Source organism: Dasypus novemcinctus, chromosome 9 (assembly GCF_030445035.2).
Source record: "Dasypus novemcinctus isolate mDasNov1 chromosome 9, mDasNov1.1.hap2, whole genome shotgun sequence".
In the NCBI taxonomy this organism is placed as follows: domain Eukaryota; kingdom Metazoa; phylum Chordata; class Mammalia; order Cingulata; family Dasypodidae; genus Dasypus; species Dasypus novemcinctus.
Genome location: NC_080681.1, coordinates 14,770,320 through 14,778,503, shown reverse-complemented (window position 1 = coordinate 14,778,503; position 8,184 = coordinate 14,770,320). Strand labels below are relative to the sequence as shown.

Below are 8,184 nucleotides of genomic sequence, written 5' to 3'. Positions count from 1 at the left end.
ATGCACACAAAAGGGGGCCACATCCCTGCCGCCAGGTCCTGGTGGGGTCGACACCCCCCCTACGGCATCGCCCTTTTAAGAGGTCCCCCCCTTGGGGGCCAGGGTGCTGCCTTGTGCTCCGGCAGGTTCTGCCTGCAGAACCCCAGGAAGGGGCAGCTCCCCAGCCACCCCGCAGGGAAGGAGGAGACCCACGCCAGTCCTTCCAACTCTCAGCCGCCAGGTCCAGGGCTGCGGGACAGAGGTAAGGGGTCTCAGCACCTCTGGTTCTGAGAAGACCCTTTTTCTGGAGGGGGGTTCCTGGCTAGCTGCTCGGAGGAGCTGGCTCACACGCTCCACCTTTTGGAGAGAGTCTGGGGCTCTGGAGCTCAGGCACGTCTCCGCCTACGCAAGCCAGCTGTCAAGTGGTCTGGGAAATTATTTCCATGCAAGTGCAAATTGATGATAAGATGGTGTGACCCTTCAACAAGACTCGCTTTTAAAAAAGAAACCAGCTCCCTGTCTGAATAATGTTCATCCTTTTTTCCTTCCATCTTGTCTCGTAGGAAAAAGAGACTTTGCTCCTCCTTTTTCCTAAAGCCATCCCTTGTCTCCTGAAGCCGCGGATCTCACCACCGCTCCGCTTCCTCCACTAGCCTTCTCCTGAGCCTCCCGTCTCCCTGCCCCCCTTCCCCACCCAGTCCCCTCAAGGCACCCACGTGCTTACATTTCCCCCCTTCTACGACAGCCTTCCTGCCAGGTCCTGCCTCGCCCATCAAACGAGGACCCCATCTTCCCCTCAAAAATACCAGAAGAGAGGAACTTTGCAGGCTCCGCTCCCTCATCGGCATTCCCAGCCTTCCTAGGCCCCGCTCCCCTCGGAAGGCAGGTGAAATGTGCCAGCCAGAAGGGGCAGCTCGAGCCAAGGGCCAGAGGTGAGTCAGGGAGCAGCAGGAAGGGCCGAACGGCTGGGCAGAGCGTGGGGAGGGTGGCGTGGAGGCCAGAGAAACGGGCCGAGTACGGGCCGGACTCTAAATGCAGGTCCCGGGTTCTTGCTTCCCCTTGCTCTTTAGAGAAAGCGCTACCTCTGTACGCAGGGCTCCCAGATCCAAAGGATTTGGGCAAAACTCCCAAATGGACATTTCTCCAAAGAAGATCTACAAATGGCCAGCAAGCACCTGCAAAGATGCTCCTCCACCTCCCTCTGCTCAGGATTCAGGCGCCCAAATCCATCCCTGCGAGCCACCCGGACCCCCCTCCTCGCTGTGCCCGGCGGCCTGTCGGTGGCGCAGGACAAGTCTCTTCACCCGCACTCTGTCCCCGCAGCCCGGCCCGCAGCCCCGGCACAGGCTCTCCTGGTCCGCTGGACTATTCGCGCCTCCCCGCTGACCGCCGGGCGCCCCGCGTTCAGGGCCAGCCTCGCCGCGCCGGAGGGGTCTGCGGAGAAGCTCCCTGCCACCGACAAAATAAACTCCAGGCCTCTCACCCAGAGCCCAGGGTCGGCAGAGCGGGCCACGGTGGAGAGCCCCAGGCCCTGCCAGTCCTCCGTCCCCACCGCGCGCAGCCCCGCCTGGGCGCTCGCCCCCTCCGCGGACCAGGCCTCCCCCCCATGTGGGCTCGTGCTGCCCCCCTGCCTGGAATGCCCGCCGGCGCCATTCTCACCCTGCTCCCTCCTCCGCGCTCGCAGGACACTTTGAACACGGCGCTGCGGCAGCCCTCGTCCGGCCTGCATGCCCCTGGCTGCTGCTGGAGGCCACAGTCGCGGTCCGCTGGGGACCTCTCCCCCAGCCGGGGGCCCGCTCCGATCAACTTAGCTGGGCTATGGCAGGTGTTGCTTTGGGAGCTGCTGCTCATGGCTCGTACCAGGCTCCATCTCTTTCCCTCTGTGCTCAAGGGCCAAAAATGATCTCCGCTGGATCTGGGATGGACTGTCCACCCGTATGGAAGGCTGGGCCTTTGAGCCACTCTTGGCAAACAGGGCTGGCCGGCACTGTGGGTTGACTCCAGCTCTGGGATCAGGTATCCAAGGCCATTTTTAATGAGCCCCAAAGAAAGTCTATCTAATGGGGTTGGGACATCAGACCTACCTCTGGTTACAGCTGTCATTGGGAAATCGGTTTTGTGGTTTAAAGTGAGTGGGCGTGGTGGGGAGCTGGTGCCGCTCAGTAGTTGAGCACCAGCTTCCCACTTATGAGGTCCTGGGTTCAATCCCCGGTCCTGGTAGCTCAAAAAAAGAAGGAGTATTTGGGGAGTGGATGTAACTCAGTGGTTGAATGCCTGCTTCCCATGTATGAGGTCCTGGGTTCAATCTCTGGTACTCCTGAAAAAAAAAAGTGAATGGGTTTAGGGCTGCTGTAGAGCAACATAGAGACCCACCGGCCTCCCAGATGACGGCTCCAGGCACGGAGAGATCCCTGGACACCCTCTCTGCCGATCATTCATCCATCCATCCAGTCTTTCAGTCATTCATTTGACTAATATTTACTGAGTCCCCACCCTGTATCAGGTGCCATACTAGGTGCTAAGTATTCAAAACGCATGTGGTCCCCCTGCTCCTGAAGCTTACTGCCTGTGGGCAAGACAGATAACAAGTAAATACTGTAGGTGATTACAAACTGACCTGTGCCATGAAAGAGGAAGCTTTCAAGACCACCGAGTTCAACGACTGGAAGGAAACCAGTACACTCAGACGGGGTGGCGGTGGGGGAGGAAGAGGAGCTCGGCCGCTCCACACCGCGCTTTGTGGGCCAATGTAAGGAAGCTGGATTTTATTCAAGATACATAAGAGAAGCCCAGGGCAGGGTTTTCAGCCACACGCTCGGATTCGAGATTTTGCAATATTCCTCTGTAAAGGTCAGCACAAGGGGCCCTTTAGTCAGATAAATCCAGAATCTAGAATGTGGCATGTTCCATGAGAAAACTGGCCCGGACTCTACAAACAATGCTGCAGACACACACACAGAGGGGAGGGGGAGGGAGAACAAAGAGAAAAGAGAAAGAAGAAAGGAAAAGAAAACTAAAGTGACACAATGACCACATGCAATGAATCAACTTCTGTCTTGAAAGAAACAGCTACCAGACATCTGCGGGGAGCCGGGGTCGTCCAGGTAGGAGGTCCTGGGTGACTTCGGATGCCAGCCCCGGCTCCGTGCCGAGACTGCTAAGTCCTGAGCCTTGAAACTTGGTTCTTCGCTCCTTCTGAATCCGAGGCCCCTGTGGCAAACTTGTGCCACCAGGTCCTCGGTCAGGCCAAGATGCACCTGAGCTCGATCCCTTCTCTGTATTGATTGGAGTGGGGCTTCTAAGCAGCGCTGGACAGTGTTCAGTCCAGAGGTCAGCTGAGTCAGAAAGAATAACCCAGCACCCTGAGACAACCGGGGTCCCAGTGAGCAACACGGGCTCTGTTCCGTGAATGGGGATCGCAGCCAAGTGCAGGGAGAGGGCCCAGATGTCTAAACGAAATGTTTCCCTCTAAAGCTGTTAAACGCGGGGCTTTTAACCCTTAACCTGGAAATATTTCCCCTGTAAATACATGAAGTCATGTTGGTGAACCACGTCGGGATTTACACTGATTAATAAATATCTGAAACTGGAGGAAAAGCCCATGAGTTTGAACTGACCTGGCTGTGAGATGACACTGGGAGGCGTGGCCCACGTTCCTGGGGGGGCAGCAGGCCTGTTGGTTGCGGGATGGGCCCTGGCTCTTGAGAACTGCACGCTGAAGGGCTTAGCGCCAAGACGCCGCGACGCCTGCACACCACCTTCACATCGTTCTCCAGAAACTGGGAGGGAGAAAACGAAGTGTCAAAATTCTAACAAGGGCTGACTCTCGGTGGAGGGTGTCTGGGTATTCACTGTTCTGTTTCTTCCATTTTTCTGAGTCTTTGAAATTTTCTAAAATGAAATCAAGGGCAACTTTTTTGAGCCTAAAAAATATTAAATGTTTAAAGAAGATTACTCAGGCTGCTGAGGGGAGACTGGTTTGGAGGGGAAGCAATCGCACAGAGAATTGACAAAACCCTAACTCAGACCTGGGCTGGAGGACTGAAAAACAGCAGTGCCCACCCACAAGGGGCAGCCTCTGGCTGTGAAGAAAAGCAGGGGGAGGCGAGCTGGCACCAAGGCAAGTGTGGGCCGGAGGAGACTCGGGTTTCTGGTCCCTTCTGCACCCACCCCCCTGCACTCGCCCCTTCTCTCAGCTCCCAGAGTCCAGCACACCCCTGTCTGGAGCCCATTCGACCAGGCTGCCTCCTTCCCCCTTCCAGGCCTTTATAAAGCAGCACTGGGCCCAGAAACAGGGTCAGGTAGGTGCCAGGGCTGCTTGCCCCGAGCCTGTGACTGCTGGAGAAACACCCTGCCCACCCAGCGAAGGCCATCGTGACTTCTGCCGTCGCAGCTTCCCTCCACACTGCTCCTTCCAAGCAGGCCCCTGGTTCCAGAGTCTCAGACCATACGGCTTCCAGAAACTCTGGATCTGCCCATAACAGGGCCTGGTTTTTCCCCAATATGGCCCTTGTCTGCCCCTCCAGTGTGCTGGGCCACAGCTCCCCAAGTAGCCTCAGCTCCAGCGCGGATCACACCCGTTTCATTCATTCATAGCATGCTGCTTAGGAGTACTGGATTCAAATCCCAGCACGATCGTTTGCTCTGTCCGGGACCTTGGAGAAGACACATAACCTGTGGGTAAAATGACTCTGCTGATGAAGTCCTCTCGCCAAGAATCCTGTGATCCCAGTTTTCAAGATGCAGCCGGAGAGGAAGCAGATTTGGCTCAATGAATAGAGCATCTGCCTACCACATGGGAGGCCCACGGTTCAAACCCCAGGCCTCCTTGACCCGTGTGGAGCTGGCCCATGCTCAGTGCTGATGCGCGCAAGGAGTGCTGCGCCACGCAGGGGTGTCCCCCGCGTAGGGGAGCCCCACGCGCAAGGAGTGCGCCCCGTAAGGAGAGCCGCCCAGCGTGAAAAGAAAGTGCAGCCTGCCCAGGAATGGCGCTGCCCACACAGAGAACTGACACAACAAGATGATGCAACAAAAAGAAACACAGATTCTGGGTGCTGCTGACACAAGTGGATACAGGAGACGCAGCAAACAGACACAGAGAGCAGACAACTGGGGGGGGGTAGGGCAGGGAACGGGAGAGAAATCAATAAAAAATAAATCTTTAAAACAAAACAAAAAAAAGATGCAGCGGAGCGCCACTTCCCCCAGGAGACCCTCTGGAACTCCCTGACCCCTCGCTGCTCCCTCCTCTGAATTCCGTGACCCTTTTCTGTCCCTCTTGCTCCTGGAGCTCTTCACCTCAGCCACCCTGTCCAGTCGAGAGCCAGATCCGTGCTTGCCCAGGGGTGCTCTCCCCACATGCCCGGGGACCCTCAGGAAGCAGCCTGGGGGAGGACAAGGTGGGCCAGAGCAGGGTGACAGCCCGGGGCTACCCCAGCACCGCTGCCCCTCCCGAGCCTCTGCTGGGATGAGGAGGTTTGGACCACAGGGGCAGGACAGGTCCCTTCGACAGATGCCGGGACCTTTACGCCTAGCTGGAGGCTCGTGTGATTAGCGACGGAGATGAGAATCCCCTTCCTGCTTTGGGGAGGTGGGAGTAGTGGAGGACGTGGGAGTGGGTGGGGGCAGAGGCCCCTTGCAGCCTTCCAGTGAGTGGCCCTGGGGTGGTGAGGGGATCAAGGACTGTTTACCAGGGAGGGGGTACAGCTCAGTGGTTGAGCGCCTGCTTCCCACCTACAAGGTCCCGGTGCCTCCTAAAAAAAACAGCTGTTTGCCAAATGTGCTTACAGATGAAGGGGAGGGTTCCTCATACCCTCCCGCCTGCAGACCCTTGGGCAGAAAGGCCAGTCATGGAGGTGGGGGTGGGGCTCCCTCTGCCAGGGTCTTCCCTGGTGCTCCCCTGCTGCAGAGCCGGGCTCCAGAACCACGTGCCACATTCCGTGACACAGCTCCAGGGCTGCTGCTCTCTGTCACCCAGCAGGCTTATCTCAGCTACGAAGGGAGAGGTGCACGGAGGGCTGCTCTTCCCCCACGTGCTTGCTGGCGTCTTCATCAGAAACGAGAGCCTCCTTGCCCAAGCCCGATTCAAGGCATGATCACCAGGTATAATTTCCGAGCAGTCTCTGCCCCACATGGCTATTAGGTAGAGAGTAGAAGGCCCACGCAGCCCCTAGATCCTCCCCGACTACAGAGTCAAGGAAGTCCACTGAGGCAGGGCCCTGCAGGGCCATCCCCCTGCCTCTGGAGCTGGCCTGGGTCCTGCAGAAAGCAAGAAAGGGGGAGGCGTTCCCTGAGCGATGCCCTCCTCCCAGCCCCAGCTCGTCCCCCCCACCACCACCCCTGAATGTGCAACCGAGACCCACGCCCTCTCCTTTGCCCCTAGGGAGAAAGGAAAGCTGGCTTCCCCGCCTCACGCACCACCGCGTGGTCACTCAGGGGCGGCCTGGCCTACTGCTCCGCTGCTGTGACCAGAGGGCCTTAGCGCAACTGGTCCCGTGCCTTTCAGGCTGGGGTCACCAGGCCCTCAGGTTTCCCAGGGCAGCCCAGGGGATTTCTTGGTTGGGACAAGAGTGCAGAGGCCCTCATCCCCTACTTCAACCCAGGGGCACCACTTTCTTATTTAAATTGTAGTAACATACATACTACACAAAATTTCCCATATTCACTTTCAAGTATACAGTGGTATTAATTATTTCACAATGTTATCTTTTTTTTTTTTAAGATTTATTTCTTTCCCCCCCCTTCCCCTCCTCCCGCCCTGCTGTTTTTTTGCTGTCTGTGTTATCTTCTCTTCTCATTTTCTCTCCTCTAGGATCCACCGGGATTTGATTCTGGAGACCTCTGATGGGGAGAAAGGCTCCCTGTCAATCGTGCCACCTCAGTTCCTGGTCTCACTGTGCTTCACCTTGACTCTCCCCTTGTTTCTCTTTTGCTGTGTCATCATCTTTCTGTGTGACTCACTTGTGCGGGCACTGGCTCACCGCACAGGCATTTGTGCGGGCACTGGCTTGCCATGCAGGCACACTTTCTCTTCTTCTTTTCACCAGGAGGCCCCAGGGATTGAACCCAGGTCCTCCCATATGGTAGGTGGAAGCTCTATCATTTGAGTCATATCCACTTCCTTTTTATTTTGGGAGCCTCTACTCAGATTTCATTGGGGAAAAAAAGAGTTCTACTGCTAAACAAATTTGAAAACCAGGCGGCGGGCTTGGCCCAGTGGTTAGGGCGTCCGTCTACCACATGGGAGGTCCATGGTTCAAATCCCGGGCCTCCTTGACCCATGTGGAGCTGGCCCATGCGCAGTGCTGATGCGCGCAAGGAGTGCCCTGCCACGCAGGGGTGTTCCCCGCGCACGCGCAAGGAGTGCGCCCCATAGGGAGAGCCACCCAGCGCCAAAGAAAGTGCAGCCTGCCCAGGAATGGTGCCGCACGCACGGAGAGCTGACACAACAAGATGATGCAGCAAAAAGAAACAGATTCCTGTGCCACTGACAACAACAGAAGCGGACAAAGAAGAAGATGCAGCAAATGGTCAGAAAACAGACAATTGGGGTGGGTGGGGGGAGAGGAGATAAATAAATAAATAAATCTTAAAAAAAAATTGAAAACAATTTGCCTCCTGCAAGCCCCTCATTTACAAAAAGGAAATTGAGGCGCAGAAGTATGACCACGTGGCTGGGATGGGGTGGGACTGGCACTAAGGCCAGCCCTCTCGCCACCTCCCCGGGCCCCTCGCTGCCCACCCAGAGGCCCTGCAGTCCTGGGAACCCCTGAGTGGGGCGTGAGAGAGGGAAGTCCCTGCTGATCACCCACACCTCCCTTGCCTGGCTCTTCTCGGTGGCCTTGGAAGTCCAGCTCCGGCCTGGACCCCCCGGAATCTCGCACAGCCCCCTCGAGTGCAGGGCGCACGGGCCCTGGGCAGGGAAGCCTCAGGAGCGGGGAGGCTGGGCCGGGCTGCTTGGCGGTCACAAAACTGGGCTGAGGGAGAGAAAGGGCCGCTGGACGTGGAAGGCGAGGGAGGGAGGAGGGGGCAAGGGTCGTCTCTCCAGACAGGAGGCCCTATGGGGGGTGAGGGCACCGCTGGAACTCAGGGAGCCTGGGCTAACGCTTGGCTGCACCCCAGGGCACCCCCCGGGGCCTCCCATCTCGCGTCACTGGCGTGTTCAATCCAGCGGGCTCCCACACCGTCTCACACTCCCGGCTTCCC

The 8,184-nt window shown here is 57.5% G+C and overlaps 1 long non-coding RNA gene across 1 annotated transcript; it reads left to right on the top strand.

The window, feature by feature from the left end:
* Positions 1-263: 263 nt before the first annotated feature.
* LOC111758946 (uncharacterized) lies at positions 264-7,576 on the top strand. The gene is made up of 3 exons (XR_011649603.1): positions 264-911; positions 5,957-6,081; positions 6,791-7,576. It is a non-coding gene; the product is annotated as an uncharacterized lncRNA (long non-coding RNA).
* Positions 7,577-8,184: the final 608 nt, after the last annotated feature.